Genomic DNA, 21,515 nt, shown 5'->3' with positions numbered 1-21,515 from the left:
AACAAGCATTCTCCCCCCCCCCCACATTTTTTGTGGGGCGCAAGAGACCTTCACGGAAACATTTGTAAGACCTGGTAGGGTGGATGAAGCTACCTTTTTTTACATTAACAAACTCTTCGCAGCCAGCTTCTAGCCAGACAATTCTTCTTCCTGGAATCATCATGTGACCATGCAGTGTCATGTGGCCCACCTAATCATTCCAGGAAGAGCTCCACGGCTGGAAGCTGATTGCAAATTAAGTGTGAGGCTTTCTGTATTGTAAAGAGTAGTTTCTTGCTGCATCCAATTAAGCTACTCCAGTTCTTTTGGCCAGAAGATTGAGAAGACCTATAGCTGAGTCTGTCCTTGAAGCCACTGTTGGTAATATATTTTTCATAATTATGAGTATGGGCTAACCGTGCTTTTAGAGTTGAATAATTCGTTTCTTCTTTATACTTTGTGAAAAGCATAGGGTGTACCCTCTACTCTGGAGCTATTAGTGCCACCCTTATCGCATTGTTAGCAAAAACCCATTTCAAATTTGACAGCATTCCTCGTATATCTTCAGCAGAAAGATGTTCCCTCAGTATACATTAGCATTTTTTGTACATCTTCATAAACAAAACACTCATTCAGTGTTCCTCTGCTTTCTCCATATGGCCTGAGCAGAGAAAGTTTTGCTTGGCAATTATCTTGTTTTCCGAGTATTTTTCATAAGCGTTTGCCTTGGCATCCATCAGTTTTATGTGTATCTTCTTAGAAAGTAAGATGTCTGCTCAGCATTCATTGACATACAGAACACAGTCTCATTACAGGACAAAGGATGAGCTATGCATAAAGTCAAATATCAAATTAGCATTACAGGAAGTTTTTGCTGTGCTCTGAATAGATCATTAGTATAAGTAGTTAACAAAAAGTTCCTCACACAACCAGCAATTGTGATAGGTAATTAAGACTCTTATATTCTGCAGTCACGCACTGAGCTCCATTAATGCACTGTATCCCAGATATGCCCTATTCCAGCATATGAGATATGAAGCTGCCTTATACTGAGTCACTCCATTGGTCATCTCACTCAGTATTATTTGATCTCATTGGCGGCAACTCTCCAGGGGCTCATACAGGGATTGAAATGAAAGGGGTTTTGCAGTTTTGAAATTGGTAATTAATCACTGAAATTTTAAGTGGTTCAATCCATCTTGATTCAAAATGGTGTCCAGTTGTATCCAAACATATATGGAAACCTGCTCAGGAACAGTCAGACAAATTTTGGTTAGAATATCTTAAGAGGTGTCCAAATGCATAGTGAACAAACAACTTTCCAAAATACATTATAGATTATACTGTAGCTGGCTTATTTGTAATGAGTAAATCAAACCTCAGTTGTCAAACATAATCCATTCCGGAAGCCCGTTTGGCTTCTGAAACGTTCGACAACCAAGACAAGGCTTCTGATTGGTTGCAAGAGCTTCCTGCACTCAAGTGGAAGCCTCGTCGGACGTTCAGCTTCCTAAAAACATTTGAAAACTGGAGCATTTACTTCCGGGTTTTTAGAGTTCAGGAGCTGAAACGTTTGAAAACGGAGCCGTTCGGGAGCCGAGGTTTGACTGTATATGGTTTTAATGTTTATTATTTTGCAACTTTTTGATTAGTGTGGTTATCTTGGAAGACAATTGTTTTAAAAGGCAGCTTAGAAATATTTGAAATAAAACAAACAGAACAAGCACCTGCCAAGTTTCAAATGGCAGCATATTTACAGCAGCACTATAAATTATCTTCTGATATATGGAATGGTGTTACTATCTTGGGGGCGAGGGAGAAATTAGAATACACTGCAGTCAGTTCTAGCAGTATGGAATATCCTGTTATCTTTGGATTTAGGACAAGCCCTCCACAAATGACAATATGATCCAACTTTACCATAATGTTTCTTATAGAACTTTGGACTGTTTACAAATATAATGTAACCCTATTATATGTCAAATACCAGTGCCCAAGACCCTTAAAAGGTAATCCTTTGATGTTAACCTAGGACAATTGGAAGATGAAATTGCAGGCTACATTTCTGGGTCAAGATTAGAGCCAATATAGGATGTCTTTTTAATATAAATTGGATCTTTGGCCCAGACATAGGAGCCCCATAATTTAGCGTAGAAACAGCACTTATAAAAATATGGTACATCTGCTTGCAATGAGATTTGCCGAGTTATAGCTATAATCTATATATATATCAATATATCTATAATCTAGCTATAATGAAGTAAATGTTGTATTTGGAAGGATCAGGGGTTTTTACACTTACCAGATTTAAATTATAGTTTCTGTTACAAAAAACAAACCAAAAATGGAATCTTGTCATATTTTTGTGGCTGAGATCTGTTTACCGATACATAATTTAGAGACATAATTTAGAGTTTACAAATTTAATCCATTCCAGAAGTCCATTCTTAAACCAAAACCATTCTTAAACTGAGGCGTGCTTTCCCTAATGAGGCCTCCTGCTGCTGGTGTCCTTCCACCATTCGGATTCCGTTCTTAGACTGAGATAAAGTTTGCAAACTGGGACACAACCTCTGGTTTTGCGGAGTCCATAAACTGAATCGTTCGTAAACAAGACTGTCCTTAAACCGAGGTACCGCTGTATAGTGTCTTGCTAAATGCCACATAATCTGGCAGTATTTAACCCAGATTCCAAATCCACAAATGCCAAAATATCAGTTGGTTTTCACTGATTATTTTAGGGGCTGTTTCTTCTGTATTACACTTGACTCCCACACCTCTGGAGGTTGCATGGCTTCATCTGATGATGCTCTCATAATGTAGAAACACTGAGAGTACCCAGATGTGGGGTGATATCCAGTGGTAGTCATACTCAGAGTAGACCTACGAAATTAATAACTTATCTACTGATTTCAATGGGTCTACTCTGGGAATGATTTAGTTATATGAAGACTTGTAGTTGGTGACACTCATATAGCTGCAAAACTGATTCCTCTCAAGTGGCCTTGGAATTCTTATACTACCAGAACACCATGGGATGCAGACCTGCTACAGCATCTCTCACATTGCGGACTTAATGTACAAATGGGCTCTTCATTGTCTTACGTTTCTAATCCGTATAACAAGAACTAAGGGATAAGTATCACTTTGTGGACTTTCAACTTTGGTACTGAGCTTAATATCCTTATTCTCAATTAGGCTTGTTCTAATTGAGAAAATAGAAATTTTCAGATCAAATTATAAATGCGGTATATTCATTAATACATACAGGACAAATGTTTGGCAAACTAAACATTTGCCCTGTATGTATGTATTAATGAATATAACACGTTTATAATTTGATCTGAACATTTTTGCTTGTCGAGCAGAGATTTTAACATAATTCTCTGGTTTATCTTATGCCAAATTTGATTACATCCCTTGAACATTAGTTTCAGAAGGCTCACTGGTCCAGGAGACGGCTAATTAAATACGTTTGACACTTGTTTAGATAAAATGTGAATTTCATGTTCCGTTTTTTTGTATTTTAGGAGCATCCTATGCCCCTTTGTTTATATTTTTGTATACAGCAAGAAGTTCATTTTGTAACATGAACTCAGCAGAAGTTTGGGGGGAGAGGAAGGAAGACAACCTTTGCATTATTATTAAGTACTGTTTGGTTTTCTAAGATTAGCACCCTGATCCAAGCAATGCAGACAAACCCTTATAACCATCATTCAGCTGCTTAGAAAGGGCCCTCTGCAATGACACTGTCTGTTATAGCCTCACAGCACAAACACATCTTGTTGGCCAATATTTCTCCCTCAGTTAATGTGAACAACTGCCTCTGAAAAGATCACAGTCATAATAGATGCTCACTAGTAAGTCGGAAGGCATGTTCAGCTATGAATATGCAAACAGAAAACAGCAGGGGACTGCACACAAATATAGCGACTCAGAGGAGAAACTGTGAAATTCAGGATCTGGCAGAGTAACTGATAAACAATGTGACATAAATTTACGCTGTAAGAAAGTAGAAAAAATGGAATTTTAATGAATTATACTTTCACAATCCACTTACACGTACACATTGTCTGGTATTGTCCAATAATATGCATGGAATATTTTTTACCATGCTGACTATCTAGGTGGCTTCAGATATGTTTTTCTTCTTGAAGTTTACCTCTGGCCCATGTCATATTACTGTATTACTGAAATCATTTTCTCCGGGCAATTTGCACATATGTGTGGTTGTATATGTGATATATAGATATGTATGTGTATGTGTTCACCATTATTTATTCTTTAGGCAATTTGCACGTATGTGTGGTTGTATATGTGATATATAGATATGTATGTGTATGTGTTCACCATTATTTATTCAATTAATATTGAAAATAAGTTGCAGTGAGCAACGAAAAGCTGTGTTAACTTTTAATTAGCATGTATATGGTGCTTTAGAAAGTCTCAGGAATTTATAGCCCTGTAAAGTAGGGCTACGGATATAAGGTTGAAGCTGACAGGTTGTGAAGAGCTATCCCTAGTAGGTTCATATCTGAAGCAGAATTTGAACTGGTAGCTTCCATGCTTACTTCTCAGTTATTTGAGGAAACTGAATGCACAGTTGTTTTCTCATGTGGGCCCCAGGTATCTCAATGGTATTCTGGTAGGGCAGAGTCAAGACATGTATCTGGGTTTTGTTTCTGAATTATGAAGCATTTTTGGGGGCGGAAACTGAAAGAATAAGAGAACGTATGAGTCAAATATAAGGGTTCAGAATATCGAATTGCCCACAACCTTTGGCAACCTTTTGTTTTCTAGGTTAGAGATAGCTCTGCTCAAGTATATGGGCCATCTGTCCATCTACGTATTAACATAAGATGCAGATTTTTGTAAGCGACTGCTGTTCCAGAGATTCCATTTCCACAAATGGGAGGGAGTGTTTAGTGGTTCCACTCAACAAAGATGATAAAAATCAGTTTCAAACTGATTCCTAATTTTGATTTAATAATGTGTGCACATAATTTGCAACATTAATTCTGATTGTTCACTCCAGTGTTTTTTAAGTTTAGGAGGGCCATTAGACACTTCCCTTCATTTGTTAGAAATCTCTCATTAAAGCAAGGCATGGTGTCATTATTACTGCCTCTGCAGCCTGCAGTAAGTGTTACAAAGTGCCCTCCACATTTAAAATGTGATGAATTACACCTATCAGGTCAGGTAACATGCTATAACTGCTCTAATTCACTTTGCAGCCTACAACTCCAATGCCAGTTCAGAATTTCTGCAGAACCCAGTAAATCAAGCAGAAATCTCTGCACAAGATAAAACACTCTAGGGATATAAATCTGGTGAAATGTGTGTCTAAAAAGTGACTTCGTTAAAAAATAACCCCTTCATTCTCAATTTTTTAAATCAAATATGTTTTATTTTCAAGCAGAATTTATACCTGTTTGGAGTCAGGGCTGTAATATGCAATGCAGCTTAATACTCATAACTTTGTAACTAACTGTAACTTAGGGCAATGCCTACTAGTTGCCATTTTGGGGAAGATGATAAGTTACTATAGCTATGTGTTCTCACACTTGTAGTCATCAAAGGGAATGATGCTTCCTGGGTTTGATTCAGAAAATATAAGTTACTGTCTTATCTTTACCAATAGATCTAGAAAGGGGCAGTCTGGAAAAGTGAAGCTTTGTGTGTTCCTGCCTTTAGGATTTGAAAGCATTTCAATTTGCCATATTAGGTTTCAGTATTGACGACTGATCTGATGGTTCTAATGTTGACTTTAGAGCCATTCAGGGATGTGAGACCAGGTAGCTTGGTAATTTTAACAGACATTTTCTAAGGACTGTTGGCTGCAGAATGGAATATGGTACCTGTATACTTAGTGGGCCTTTGGATCCAGTTTTGTTGGATTCCAGCCCATGAGGAAATTCAAGGTAATGAGATAGCAGATCAGGCCATCAAGGATACTTCGGGCTATAAATAGATATTAAATTGCCTTGGTCTTCCCACTGTTGGGATAATCAGGGGCAAAGATGTTTGAAAATGGGTGTCAGGAGCAGGTGTGTGTATTCCTTTTGTCCAAATTTTGGAGAATTTTTGTTTTTTTAATCAGCCGATGGAGGTGAGATAAGTTGGCCTGTTGTTGTTTTGACAGTGCACTGTGCGCTTTGGAGTACCGTAATTTGCCTAACATATATTGGGAGAACTGATTCTGGCCTTAGTGAACTATGTTCAGTGGAGTAAACGGCTATTACAGGGATGAGGGAATTTCTCCTTTGCACAATGAATGAGTTGGGTGTTGTGATTTCATCAGCAGATAATGCCTTTTAGGATTAAAAAAAACCCCTTTGGGGTTCAGTGCTGGCAGTTTTGTGGACCTTCTTGCAGGTTAACAGAATTTATGACAGACTTTAACTGAGAAGCATAGAAACGGGGAGGAATGGCTGCTGTTACCTAAATGGCTGAACCAGTGAGTACATGCCCTAGGCTCCTGTGAGGTGTCATGAGGCATCTCCAACTGGGAAACTAGTGAATGGCACTGCTGGTGTCTGCTTGTTCTAGTACCTTAGGAGACTAAGAGAAGCCCTGTTGGTTCAGGTGAAAGGCCAGTCTAGTCCATCATTGTGTTCACATGGTGACAACAAATATGCCTAAGTAGGAAGTCCACAATTAGGGCATGAATGCAACAGTGCTCTCCCAGCTTGTGATTTCTAGCAACTGGCATTCAGAAGCAGAGGGCCTTCTCGGTAGTAGCTCCTGCCCTGTGGAACGCCCTCCCATCACATGTCAAAGAAATAAACAACTATCTGACTTTTAGAAGACATCCGAAGGCATCCCTGTTTAGCGAAATTTTTAATGTCTGATGTGCTACAATATTTATATGTGCTGCAGAGAGTGGCTGGGGAAACCCAGCCAGACAGGCGGTGTATAAATAATAAAATTATTATTATTACTGCCTCAGACTGTGGAGGTGGAACATAGCTTTTGTGGCCAGCAGCATTTAATACATTTGCAAATGAAAACACAGGAGCATCATAAGTTCTTTCACACACTTTCTGGAGTCAGGCCATGCCTATTGCAGTGGAAGAAAGTATTTGCATCAAGGCAGGGAATTCTTTTACATACAGAAATTTCTGTAAAAGTGGTGCAAGAATAAAGGTAACTAATTAGTCTAATCCTCAACCTCGGCCCTCCAGATGTTTTTGGCCTACAACTCCCATGATCCCTAGCTAGCAGGACCAGTGGTCAGGGATGATGGGAACTGTAGTCTCAAAACATCTGAAGGGCCAAGGTTGAGGAAGCCTGTTTTAAGGCATATGTATGGGTAAAATTTCAGTAACAACATCAAAGAGCCTACATATTTTATGAGCTAACATTTTTATCTTAAAGTTCAGAAGTTTCATACAGATGCTATTTTTGGCCTGTGCTAACTATTAAAATATTCAAATTTTGTGCACAGTTTGCAACCTTGTACAGCTGAAGCTGTATGGGAGTAAATGAAGGGTGCAGATGCGCTTCATAACAGAGAGATGGTATGAATAATCAGCAGTACACAAAACACATAGTAGATTTACAGGGGTGGGATGGGGGGGGAGTGGGAGAAAGACATTGAATAAAAATGACAACTCCTAATTTTGATGTTTAATGCAATAAAAAGGTACTTCATTTCTCCCCCAAAAGATGCTTTCTTAAGGGGGAAAAGTTCCTTTGTTGCTAATTATAAATTTAAAGGAACTTTTTCCTGTCAAAAATTGAACCATAATTCTCTGCAGGAGTTCCTAACTATTTAGCATAAATGTCACTCCAGGCTCTTTCTGAATTATTGGTATACTTATTCCCTTGAAAGATTTTTGAAATGACATCTTTTTAAATTCCTTAAATGGTGCCTTTTTTTAAAAAAAAAGAACTTGCTATTTAAAAATATTTTAATGGAATAAACGTTCCGATAGTTTGAATCTGTTTTCAATTGAAAACCACAAGTTTAAAAACTATAAATAAACAAAATATTCTATCCTGGCTCCTACCTGGTGACGAATGCGAACTCAGGTGATGATTTTTCCGGAAAGCTTTAATGCTGAGATTAGTGCAATACATATGCAAAAACACTAATTAAAAGCACAGCAGGCAATACGTATATGTGCTCAAAAGCACACTTATTCTAAGGCACAACAAGTAATATGGCTACTCAAGCAATGGTGTTGATCTAAGATGTGCTCCTTGCATTTCTCTTATAAAGAAATTGGGTGGGCACAACTTAGCGCAGCAAGCAGTTTTGTTCCTTTGCAAGCCATCTAGCATTCTGCCTTGAAGGCTGGACCTTCTCTACCTCTTCATGTCTCTGCTGGTATCTCCAGGACCTAGGTGAAGAGGAGGTATGGCCATCTGTCATGGATGCTTTAGTTGAGATTCCTGCATTGCAGGGAGCTGGACTAGATGACCCATGGTGTCCCTTCCAACCATGGGCATAGTCAAGAGGGGGCAGCTGCCACCCCTAAATCAATTAAAAATAAATAAAAATACATAGCTAACTGAGGTTCTCTCCCCCGCCCAACAAAAATCCTGGCTATGCCCATGCTTTCAACTCTATAATTTTATGGGTCTATGATTCTAAGCTGTTACTAAAGTAATAGCCCCTTCTCTCTACTTGCTCTGGTTTATTTTTCACATCTACAGTATGTCTCACTCTTTCTGTTAGAGATTCAGGTGACATAAAGAGGGACTCTCCAGGTTAGCTTGAGGAGGTGTAAGTAGCTCAGGTGAGGTTCTTGGCAAGCAGGGGTTCAGACCCAAATCTCCAGTCTACAAGTCACAGGCTGTAACCACTGTGCAAGGCTTTGCCAAGCTGGTGCTCTCTAGATGTTTGGGATGGCAAGTCCCATCAGACCCGACTGATCCCAAACATTTGGAGGGCATCAGGTTGCTGTAGGAAGCTGTGCGCTATTCTGTTATCAGTTGCTTTGTAGTTCCGTGAGTCAGATTTAAGTTTGACTTTGCTGATATGGCAAAGGCCTTATTTCCGTGCAGTTCCCTTAAACATAGCATCAGGAGGAAGCCTTTCATGTAGGAGAAGCCAGTTTTACAAACCAAGCCAGGAACAGGTGTTTTGCAATAAAATAAAATAAAACTAAACCCTACTTCAACTTTTTCAATATGTTTGAGAATCATGATCCTGTGAAACATTTTTAATAGAAATACTGTAGGGGAGAGGAACGGCACAGCAGAAAGGCACAAGTTAATCAAAACTCTCAGATGAAAAGTTACTGATCCTAAAAGAAAAAAAGTCTAGTAACTTCTAGTTTTTCCTCTGATCCGTGTGTGACTTTTCTATTTAATTTGCTTAAGCTTGGCAAAGGTGGACAAGGAAGAAAGGTTTTATGAGAGAGATTATTTTACGGCGACACAACCAGATTGAGTCATTTGGAAAGCTTTAGCTTTACACTGTGGAAGTATTTCTGCATTAGATTCAGCTGCAGAGAAGGCAGCTATGTAACTTTTTTGTCGTCTTTTAATAGAAACGGAACCATTTAGCACAATCTAGAAGACAAGGCACAAGCTGCGCCATCAGCTGTTCCTTGTTCTGTGCAGTCCAAAATTCTGTTCTCGCAGTGGCCAGCCAGATACCGACAGGGAAGCCTGCATGCAGGAGAATGAGCTCAGTAGCACTCTCCCGCATGTGGTCTCCAGCAACTGGTATTCAGAGACACAATGACACTGATATGGCAGGCAGTACATGGCCATTGTGGCTAGTAGCCACTAATATCCTCCATGAATTGGTCTAAATGGTCTAATCCCCTTTTAAAGCCGTCCACTACTTGTGGCTGCGAATTCCATAGTTTAGTAATGCAGTATGTATTGGTCTCTTCTGAGTGAGCAAATTTTCTACCCACTTGTTTCACACCGTAATTGTATACACTTCTGTTATGCCCCCCCCCAAAAACCCCACACACCAATAAATCTATAAACATTTCCTAATAGAAGAATTGCTTTAGCCACTTGATCAATAGGGGAATAATTAATGTATTACACTTCTGGGAGTGGAATGAGGAGGCAAATTGTAGAGGTAACTAGCCAAGGGCCACTTTGTACAATTAAAACAGAAAAATTATTCTCAAGTGATGTTCCAGAGCATACTTGTAGTTCTTGTGAAAAAACCTACCACTAAGTCACATGAGAAATAAATCAGTTAACACTGAGTGCTTCTCTGCCATCCCACAGAGAAACCAACCCTTCCTGGGTTATTTTTCAACTCAGCTTCTCTGTACGGATGCTCATCATTCTTCGATGCAGCTCAAATCAGGTGTATAGTGGTACCTCGGGTTACAGACACTTCAGGTTACAGACTCGGCTAACCCGGAAATAGTACTTCGGGTTAAGAACTTTGCTTCAGGATGACAACAGAAATCACGCGGCAGTGGCTTGGCGGCAGCGGGAGGCCCCATTAGCTCAGGTTAAGAACAGTTTCAGGTTAAGAACGGACCTCCGGAACGAATTAAGTTCTTAACCCGAGGTACCACTGTACTTGAATTGTTCAATCACTCATGCTGCAGAGGCATTACCTGCTTTCAAAGCAGAAGTGACATGTCTGGTGGGGAGGAGCCACTACATTACATTCCTGGCAGGCAGGTTGCTTACTGAAAGGGGGAGGGGATGTCTGTGGGGAGGAAGTGTGCTTTGGGGACCAATCTGCTGGCGTGTTTTCACCACTCTGACCTCCCTGCCACCTCATCCCTTCCCCTCGCACCCCCAGTAAGCAACAGCAACCTATCTGCTGGGAAGCTAGGTTGAACTACTATCTCATCCGGTGAACTACTTCTGCTTCAAAGGAATCACATCCTCCCTAGCAGTGTTGTTTGGTCATTTTGTTCTCTGGCATGAAGCCAGAATTGCACCCTCCCCTCCTGCTACAGCCAATATTTTTTAAAGTTTACTCCACCATTAAGATATCCCCTCTTTCTCCATGTGTTTAGCTTATGTATCAGCATCAGCTGAATTAATTGGATCGAGTTGTAAAACATTTCTTGGACTGTAGTACTGCAGACTGTGTTGTATGTGTGCTGCACATTTAACTATCCATCTCTTATTAAATATAATGCTTCTAGTACCTCTTCTTCTTCTTCCTCCTCCTCCTTCTCCTCCACCTTATTATTGTTATTTCTGTCCCTCCTTCCTCCTGAAGGAGCCCAGGGCAGCAATTTACAAAATAATGAAACAATTAAAAATGAAAAAAACCAACAACAACAACCCCTGAATGTGGGGTTTTTTTAACCAATGGAATGAATTAATTTTATCCTCTTAAAGTTCAGATAACACTACTTTGTTACATCTGCAATTTTTCATATTTTATTCGTTGCCTGATAAAATTTAATTAGGTTTTATTACCTTGTGTAGTGATCAAATGCTTCTTTAGGCTTGCATGTTACTGATTAGAAATACAGTGTAAATGAGCCGTTAACTGGCGCTAAAGAACTGCTGTGATGAATTTGACCAGAGCTGCACTTATTTTTATTTATTTTTATTTATTGAATTTATATACCACCCTGTACCCGAAGGTCTCAGGGCAGTTCACAGAATAAAATCAAAATACAAAACTACAAAATTAATAATCAAAATAAAAACAACCCAATAACCCGCCCCCAAATAAAAAACAACCTCACATTTTAAAGGGCATAGGATGTCAATCAAAACATATAAAGTCCTGGTTAAAAAGGAACATTTTTGCCTGGCGCCTAAAGGTGTGTAATGAAGGCGCCAGGAGAACTTCCCTGGGGAGAGCATTCCACTTATTTGTTTCTCTTTCTTGCCACCTTTTGCTGTTTGTTACTTTGTGCTGGCTTATTATTCCAGTCTGAAGTAAACCAAGGGTCTTGCTTAATATTGTTAAAAATAGTAGACTACTCTTCATTTAGAAAAGAGAACATCCTTTATCACAAGTCCATTTAAATATATATATATATATTGTCAGAGGTATAGCCAATATTTTTCCATATACATGTGAAACTCGGAAAATTAGAATATTGTGGAAAAGTTCATTTATTTCAGTAATTCAATTTAAAAGGTGAAACTAATATATGAGATAGACTCATGACATGCAAAGCGAGATATGTCAAGCCTTCATTTGTTATAATTGTGATGATCATGGTGTACAGCTGATGAAAACCCCAAATTAACAATCTCAGAAAATTAGAATATTAAATGAAATCAGCAAAACAAGGACTGCAAATAGAGCAATATTGGACCTCTGAGAAGTAGAAGCATGCATATGTATTCAGTACTTGGTTTGGCCCCCTTTTGCATCACTTACTGCCTCAATGCGGTGTGGCATGAATGTTATCAGCCTGTGGCACTGCTGAGGTGTTATGGAAGACCAGGATGCTTCAATAGCAGCCTTCAGCTCTTCTGCATTGCTCGGTCTCATGTCTCTCATCTGTCTCTTGGCAGTGCCCCATAGATTCTCTATGGGGTTCAGGTCAGGTGAGTTTGCTGGACAATCAAGCACAGTAATCCCATGGACACTGAACCAGGTTTTGGTACTTTTGGCAGTGTGGGCAGGTGCCAAAGTCCTGCTGGAAAAAGAAGTCAGCATCCTCATAAAGCTCGTCTGCGGAAGGAAGCACAAAGTGCTCCAAAAATCTCCTGGTAGATGGCTGTGTTGACCCTGGACTTGGCAGATGACATGGCTCCCCAAATCAACACGGACTGTGGAAACTTCACACTGGACTTCCAGCATCTGGCATTGTGTGCCTCCCCATTCTTCCTCCACACTCTGGGTCCTTGGTTTCCAAATGAGATGCAAAAGCTGCTCTCATCAGAAAAGAGATTTGGGGAGCCATGTCCGACTTTGTTTATGGAAAAGCACATGAATCTGACCTCTGAAGAGTTTTGTAAGTAAAACATTTAATAACTTACTCTATGTGTGGTCTTATCTGTGTGCTAGGGAAGTAGGATACTTTGGGATTCACTGGGAAGGGCACATTTTAAATATTTTACAGCCCTCGCCAAAGAGTACTTGCTCCAAACTTGTCTTAGCTTCTAACAAGTAACAAGTTGGGGGGAAGGTTTCAGCCTAGTTTTCCCCCAACGATGCTACATTTCAACAGTGAAGGATTTATATGAGAGAGCATTCAAAAACATAAGTCTCCTCCCTGCCTCCATGTTATGTTGCACAAGTATCCCCTTAGCAAATTTCTGTCTTAGTTCACTGGTATTCTATATGTCAGTTTATCTGCTGTTGCTTATCTGCTCAACTTGTACAAGGATGGTCCTACCACTGAGTGAGACCTGAGGCAGCCAATGGTGATGATGTTGTTGTTGTTTAGTCGTTTAGTCATGTCCGACTCTTCATGACCCCATGGACCAGAGCACGCCAGGCACTTCTGTCTTCCACTGCCTCCCGCAGTTTGGTCAAACTCATGCTGGTAGCTTCGAGAACACTATCCAACCATCTCGTCCTCTGTCGTCCCCTTCTCCTTGTGCCCTCAATCTTTCCCAACATCAGGGTCTTTTCCAGGGAGTCTTCTCTTCTCATGAGGTGGCCAAAGTATTGAAGCCTCAGCTTCATGAGCTGTCCTTCCAGTGAGCACTCAGAGCTGATTTCCTTCAGAATGGATAGGTTTGATCTTCTTGCAGTCCACGGGACTCTCAAGAGTCTCCTCCAGCACCTTAATTCAAAAGCATCAGTTCTTCGGCAATCAGCCTTCTTTATGGTCCAGCTCTCACTTCCATAGATCACTACTGGGAAAACCATAGCTTTAACTATACGGACCTTTGTTGGCAAGGTGATGTCTCTGCTTTTAAAGATGCTGTCTAGGTTTGTCATTGTTTTTCTCCCAAGAAGCAGGCGTCTTTTAATTTCGTGACTGCTGTCACTATCTGCAGTGATCATGGAGCCCAAGAAAGTAAAATCTCTCACTGCCTCCATTTCTTCCCCTTCTATTTGCCAGGAGGTGATGGGCCCAGTGGTCATCACATCTCCATAGCAAGGCAGTGATCCATGAAGGGGGCCAATGGTGATAGCTGGTGCCCATTGGCATTGGTGGGGCAGAAGTCAGGGCGACCTACACTAGGTGGAACCAGAGGCAGTGACAAGCAGAGCAAACTAATGATAATGTAGTCCCCATCATCCTCCCTTCTGAGTTCTACCTGGGCAACCCTGGGACTAAGGGTAAGGAAGTTGCCACAGGCATTAAGAAAACTGACTGGTTGTAAGTATGAAGGCAGACAGGGAGAAAAAGACTGAGGTTCCCACAGTGCCCATTGCTCTAATGAACCAACCTCCACTTGTAGGCAGCTGGGTTGGCATGTCATGAAAGGACAGCAAATAGTTATTTGATAGATTATTGTTATTTTTACTTGGAGACAGAGGTGCTTGTGGGATTTTCTGCCTCAGGTGCCAAAATAACTTGTGTGCTGTGCCCTTTGACTGGCAAGAGAAGGATCTCAGTTTGCTGCTCTGCCTCAGGCAGTAAAATGGCTAGGGCTGGCCCTGGCAGAGTCAGCGGCCAGTTACTTTGGAAAGGATCAAACAGTTTTAAGCTGGCGGAGGCACACTTTAGAAATCTCTGTATTTTAATCAAAGCATCCGTATGTTTCGAAAGCCCGACCACAGCCATACTCTACTGTCCCCTTAGGTAACCGGCTAGCAGTTGAACAGCCATGTGCTGCTACAGTCGACTTACTTTCCCAGTGACCCATGATATCAGCCTGCTCCTGCCTGCAGCCCTTACTTCTGCTTTGTTAGACAGCCTGATGAGACTGCCTATTGAAATTCTTCCTTTTCAACATCAAAGAGACGAGCTGTGCTCTCCAGCTTTTTAATAGATTCCGTTATAGTGGAGATCACTGATTCATTTTCACCAGAGATAGCCAGTCATTGTAAAGAGCAATTACATATAATGGGAACCTTGTGGTTCTTAGACACTCTTTTAACAAACACACTGTGCTTACCCAGACAAGGGAATGAGCTAATATATTGGTAGTAGAGCATGGTGCCTTTCTAGATGGCTTTGCTAACTATTTATTAAATTTATAGGAAGTTAATCAGCATGTTAGAAAAGGGTGTATATGAGACTCTACTATGTGATGTTTAGAGAATGGCTTTGAATATTTTGTGTCTGTAGGCCCCAAACCTCCTGATGCAGCGTGTGTGAAGTCTCATTCTGATTTTGCTACACGAGCTCACTGTCTTACCCTTGTTAAACCCCTTGTCCTTTCTGCCTTTGTTTCTTTGGAATTAAGATGATAATAATAGTAAAATCTATACTACACATGTTAAGGGATATTTCTGAAATTTCCTCTCTCCAAATGGCCCCCTGGAACCTGGGTTTCTATATTACATTTTCCTGGCTGTCAAACAGCAGCAGTACATCTGTTTATCTGCCCTTCTTTTGGCACAGATTTTTGGATCTTGAAATCATTGCTGGCTGTGTAGATTTTGCAACTGCTGCAGCTTTCCATAACTTTCATCTTTTGCTTTGACCCCCCCCCCCTCCCCTGCACCTCCATAAAAATAATGCACACAAGCAATTGTGTGCATTGGAACACTGGGCAATTTTTTTCTAGCATGTGAACATGGGCACAATTGCATCAACAACCTTTTAGCTAATGGAAAGCACTGGCGCACATGAGCTATAGGAAAGTGCCCTCATTTAACCCTGAACGGATTGCTGGTACTCATCTGTTTTCCCATTTTAAAAAGCTTTCTCGGACTTGCTAGTGCTCATCTATCCTAGGGATCCCTATCCTTAGCCCTCTTTTGATACCTTTGCCTCCTCCGACCCTCCATAGTCATATTTCATAGCTTTTCAACCCATACAGCCAGAGGTGTAAATACTGAAAAAGTTGTCAAGGAGGAGCCAGCATTTCTATTATCCTAGGGGTTGCTTGTATGGCTGAAGGACTGTGAAAAACCTGGGGTTTATGAAGGCTTATTAATGCAACCATATAGCATCCACAGACCTTGAGGACTGCAATATAATGGACCGCATTCCCATATGGTTTTTAAAGAGTAATAGGTATGGAAGAATCCTGATTGGGAACGCAATAGGGACAGAGGGTTAAGACCCCCTTAGAAGCCCCAGGCTTGTTCTGGTCTGGATCCAGATCTCCCCCATGCTTCCTATGGTGTGACATGTTAGAGCCACAGTTTGTTTTTCTCCTTGAACATGATGCTTTTCCTGCGCTAGGCTCCCATATCCAGTGGCAAGTCATGTAGAGATAAATCGCCATGTTGAGGCACTGAATGATGTGTCTAAAAGCCCTTTCAGCCTCAAAATGGATTAGGGTATTTTCAGCATAAGGAGTAGGAAAAATGGAATCTGTCAGTGTAGTGTTCATCCCATCACTTTTCTGCACCAAGCACATAAGAGAAAGCTTGAACATTAGCTCACAGTCCAATCCAGAGAATGAGAATGAGATGCTGCTACACTCTGTGTTGGCAATTCTGCTCTGTTCCAAGCAAAACCCCTTGAGAGACTGAAGCTGCAGTCCTAAGCGTCCTTGTTTGGATGTGCTGCTCTAGTTTGACTTAACTAGGGATGGATAAATCCTTCCATTTTGGTTTCTCTCAGTGACTCCATTTCCCAATCTTAAATTCCATTCATCACATTTCTACATCACTTGGTGCGGTGGTTTTTTTGGTTTTTTTTAAGAATCCTCATGAAAATCCATGTTAGTGTGCACTTCTCCTAATATACACAATTTTGTCTAATACACTTTTTTTTGCAAGCAGTTTCTCCTAATATAATTTTAAAATATTATTTTCGCTAATATGTGCATTTTTATGCCCTTTCCCCCAATACACATATTTTTGCACATTTTCAGGTTGGAGAAGAAAATTCAGAAAATGTGAATTTCAAAGAATAACTACCGGTAAGTTTCAATTCATGTATTGTTTCAGAAAGTCTGAATTAGGTAAGTATGCATTTAAATGTAAAATGAACAAATTTTCTCCACCATCTCCACTTTACATTGTAAGGGGCATTTCTGAATAAGCATGTCAGGCTGTCATAAATCAGCTGTACGTAGTTTCCTCTGTGATGAGGGTTTCCTGAGCTGAAATAGCATTATAATACCCCATATCTGCACTGTCTGTTTGGCTCTTCTCATTCCTGTTTTACTTAAAGCTATTTGTTTACCACAGGATGAGGAATGAACAAGCACAGATGGTCATTGGATTAGGATCTGGGTTTGCATGTTTTAAATCTTATCTTGTTTGCCTTGACAACTAATTCCAGGGTCCTCACAGATCAGGGCATAAGGACTTTGCACTTCTTTATGAACAGTGAGTTTTCAGATTAGTTGTGCTAAAAGTGCATCCTTTTGCCTCTTAATATTGTTGGCTAGTATTTTCTTGCCTAGTAGGTGACAGATGTATGGATTGTTGGTTTCAGTGTTCGTGATCCACCATTGAGCAGCAGACATTTCCCATCATTATTCTTGTTTGTGCAGCTTCTGAGACATATTTGGATATTGAAGTCCTTGATTTATCTACAGGCTGGAAACCAGATACATATCAAGGACAGCAGGAGGTTTAGAATTTTTTCCCTCAAAGGCTACTTCGTCCCTGTGAAACAAAGAATAACAGTGCCCACATCTAGCACTTTGGTTTCCATAGAAAAAACATCTTCTGCTCTCTTCTGTTGTGCTTAATATTTACTCATTACTTACTATAATTACAAGTGATTACTTGCACCAATACATTTGGATGGTTATTTTTTAATAACTAGTTCCAATCCAGGAAAAAATGATTATACCAGAAAACTGGAAATCTATTGCCATTTTATAGGAATGCCCGCCCACCCAACACTCTCCAGCTAAGCAGATTGATTAGTGTTGATCACTACTTAGATAAAAGTGTGTTTAGGAAAGGGCAATTGGGCTGAATATGACACTTGCTTCGCTTTCCCCTTGGTTTAAGGAATGTCTAGTGATGATTATTTCTTAACTGTGCCAAAGATAGCAGATTCAACTTTCTCTTGTTTTGCCTCCCTTTGCTGCACAACAGCAGAAGAGAAAGTTCACACGTGGAAACTTGCTTTTGCTCATTTATCACTCCTAGATCAAGTCAGATATGGAGCTTCCTGGCCTTTGCCTTTGCACCACTCATTCACCAACAACCTCCCTATCCCTAAATACTGAGTGACCTGCCCAACCAACCATCTCCTTCCCTTATTACAAGTCCATTGATTCTAATCATTCTGTGACTCATCACTTTTCTTTCGTGGTTGCAATATTTGTGAATGCTCCATAATTCATAAGCCTCAAGGAAGTGCAGTCTTTCCTCAACAAAACTGCTTGAGCCAAGAGCTTTTCCTAGTTATGCCCCTTACATCTCTTCTGAGCTAGGTAAGATTGTGCTACTTCATAATTAAAAGCCTGACCCCAGGCCTTCCTGCAAAGAAATTGAGCATCTGATATGGCCACCCATTTAGCCATATACTTTACAAATTAATCCACATGGTCTTTAAAATGCAAGCTCCAACCACCATCTTTAGTACTGTCTTTATATTACTTGGCTACATGAATCTAGCATCTATTTGCTCTTGTCCCAAAATGTTATTTCAGGGTTGGAATTCATCTGGAGATTTTTTAGGGCAAGAAGGATGGGCTTCATGGAGAAATAGCAGACTTAAAGCCATTTCAAATAGGTCATAACTTCTTGGCCTGGCCTACAAAAAGGATAACACCATCAAACACTTGAAGACCGTGTATTAGATAAATATAAGAATAGTGTCTTTGAGAAGGAAACAAGAAAGAAACATTTTCCTAATTCTTTTCTCAAGTGCTTTTCTGATTACATTAGCATAAAGGTTTTAGTTAACAGCTGATGGTGAAGCCAAAGAGAAGGAACATGGTTTACTGATGCGCAAATGCTGTTGTTGATGCTTCATTTATTACCTGCCAGGGAGCATAAAAAACCTTGGGGAGAATTCGTAAGGGACATCCGTGCCATCAGAAGTGACAGGGCCCTTTCAGTGGTGGCATTACATCTCTGGAATTCTCCCTAGAGATGGGAAGGCCGCTCCTATTGTTCTCTTTGTTTTCTTTTCAGTGATGGCTAAAGACTTTTTTTTTTTGACCAGGCCTTTTAGATACTTCAATTTCATTGAAATTTTAACACTGGCTACATATGTATGTTTTACCTTTCTTTGTTTATTTTTTTTTTTTTTGGGTGGGTGTATAAAATGTAAATCCCTCAGAACTTCCCCCCCTTTTTTTCTTTTTGCTAAAGAGCAGTGATCTTATTTAAATTACGTTATTAGCTGGTGAGCCTTACAGATGATTCAGGCCCAGTTTTAAATCATACATTTTTCAGTCTATAGGGCAAAAATGTATGTTAACATTGATGCTGTTGTTGTTATTTGATCTTCCTTTTTAAGAACACATTGAGAATGAACTTCTCTCTCTTTGTATGTTTATACTGTTCACTATTTGAAATATTAATATACCGTATTCTTCGCCCTATAGGACGCACTTTTTCCCCTCCAAAAATGAAGGGGAAATCTGGATGCATCCTATGGGGCGAATGCAGGCTTTTGCTGAAGCTTGGAGAGCAAGAGGGGTCGGTGCGCTCTCCAGGCTTCAGGAAGACATCCGCAGCCTAGGCAGCCCTGCGGGAGGTGCCGGAGGGATGTCTAGGCTGCGGATAGCAGCCTGCTCCCCGGAGCGTCGGGCGCCCTGAAAGCAGAGTGCCCGGCGCTTCGGGAACACATCCGCAGCCTAGGCAGCCCTACGGGAGGTCCTGCAGGGATGTCTAGGCTGCGGATAGCAGCCTGCTGCCCAGCGCGAGGGGCGCCCTGAAGCAGAGCGCCCCCCGCGCCAGGCAGACATCCGCAGCGTGGGGAGCCTTGCAGGAGTTCCCCGCAAGGCTCCCCACGCTGCGGATAGCAGCCTGCTGCCCAGCGCGAGGGGTGCCCTGATGCAGAGCGCCCCTCGCGCGGGACAGACATCGGCCAGCCCCACAAGCTCGGGGGACAGCAGGGAGGCGCAGCACCGCCATCCCGCTGTTCCTCGACCTGGTTCTGTTTCCCCGACCTGCTTTTGGGGGGGGGGGAAATAAAGGGAATTTTTTTTTCTTTATTTCCCCCCCAAAAAACTAGGTGCGTCCTATGGGACGGAGCATCCTATGGGATGAATAATACGGTATCTTTGATATAATAAAATGCTTTAAAAATCACACGTTACATTTCTTTGCATACTCAAGAATTAAGTCATGGCACTACAAAATAGTGTGAAAATAAAGTCAGCTCCCTTGGATTTAAATGAACAAAGTACTTTATATGAGCTTTGCATCCTGTGACTTCAAGCCTTGCTGGAAATAGATATTGTGATTGACATGCTACCTTAACACTAATTTTTTAAAGTTAAAGTGTCTAATGAAATTAATCATTGTAGCCTGAAGGAGACAGTTCAGAACTTGCTAAGAATCACATTTGTCTGAGCGGATTTTAGAACTTGCTTGGACTAATTTGCAACTGGCAAATATATCACTGTCAGCCAGTTCTGTAAAGTTTGGATTTGTAATCTTTTGAACCATCAATACAACCCAAGCATCACAGTGAAAGACTTGGGGAATAATGGAAACATTGATGCAAAGCATCTAACACCACAGCAGTGATTCCCTTAATAAGGATGTATTGCTGTGTCTCTCTTTTATCTAATTGTACTTATTTGGAGTCCACCTCAGGAAGTCGGGGAGAAGTAGAGAGTACTACATTAGACCAAAACAAGAATTCTCCAAGGTGAGAAATTGGCAAGAGCTCAAACACCATACATTATTTCTTTTAACAGTTTGAATGCATATTTTCCCCCACTTAACATCTTGAGGGGGTGTAACAAGTGCTTAGGGTCAACTGCTCAAGAAATCCCACCGACTTTAGGAGTCTCCGTCACAGCTTCCCTTTTTTGAAGCAAAGTAAATCTCTAGCCCTTGTTGTACGAGCTGCCCTTATTCAAGTCTCAAACCCAAAGGTTTCTGTGGGCTAGGAATAAGGCTTCTGTAGCCTGGCTGCAAATAACACAATCAGAAGCTGCTTAAAGAACCACAAGCACTTGAATAAGCCCCCAGCAACCTGCCTGTTAAAATTTTTCCTTTAAGACTAGCATTTGTATGAAAACATTGTTTTGCAATTCTGCATGTTGCTTTGTTACTAGCTTCTTTCTTTAGTATATTAATTTTGCTTTTATTAGATGCTGCATTGTCAGCTGCCTTGAGCAAAGTTTCTAATTTTAAATTAAATCAAATCAAATTATGCATTTTAAAATGCAGCACTGTCAGAATGCCTAAATTAACACAGGAGAGTGGAGAAGGGTGTTATTAAGGAAGATAAAACCTGTTTGATGATACTTGTCACACACACCCTTTTTCTGTATTTTTCTCCCTTCTGTAAAGGGAGGTTTCTATTTGCTCTCCCAACTTCTCAGACCACTATATGGAGGGGCAATGTTGTTTCTAAGTAATCCCCTGCACTGAAATTTAAGATATATACAATGTAAAATATACCTAGATTTTTCAGCTGTGGAAAGCCACGACTGGATGTTTGACTTGTTTG

The 21,515-nt window shown here is 40.7% G+C and overlaps 1 long non-coding RNA gene across 2 annotated transcripts in view; it reads left to right on the top strand.

Annotated features, from left to right (window-relative positions):
• The first annotated feature begins 214 nt into the window (after positions 1-214).
• Positions 215-21,515, top strand: part of LOC310704797 — a 37,338-nt gene continuing 16,037 nt past the window's right edge. Inside the window, exons 1-2 of one of the 2 annotated variants that reach the window (XR_014525013.1) lie at positions 215-360; positions 16,786-16,875. This is a non-coding gene — a long non-coding RNA (uncharacterized lncRNA). The remainder of the gene's footprint in view (positions 361-16,785; positions 16,876-21,515) is intronic. The other variant, XR_014525012.1, reaches the window with a different exon arrangement.

Source organism: Podarcis liolepis (assembly GCF_965112155.1).
Source record: "Podarcis liolepis genome assembly, chromosome: 4".
In the NCBI taxonomy this organism is placed as follows: Eukaryota; Metazoa; Chordata; class Lepidosauria; order Squamata; family Lacertidae; genus Podarcis; species Podarcis liolepis.
This window is presented reverse-complemented; position numbering and strand designations above follow the sequence as displayed.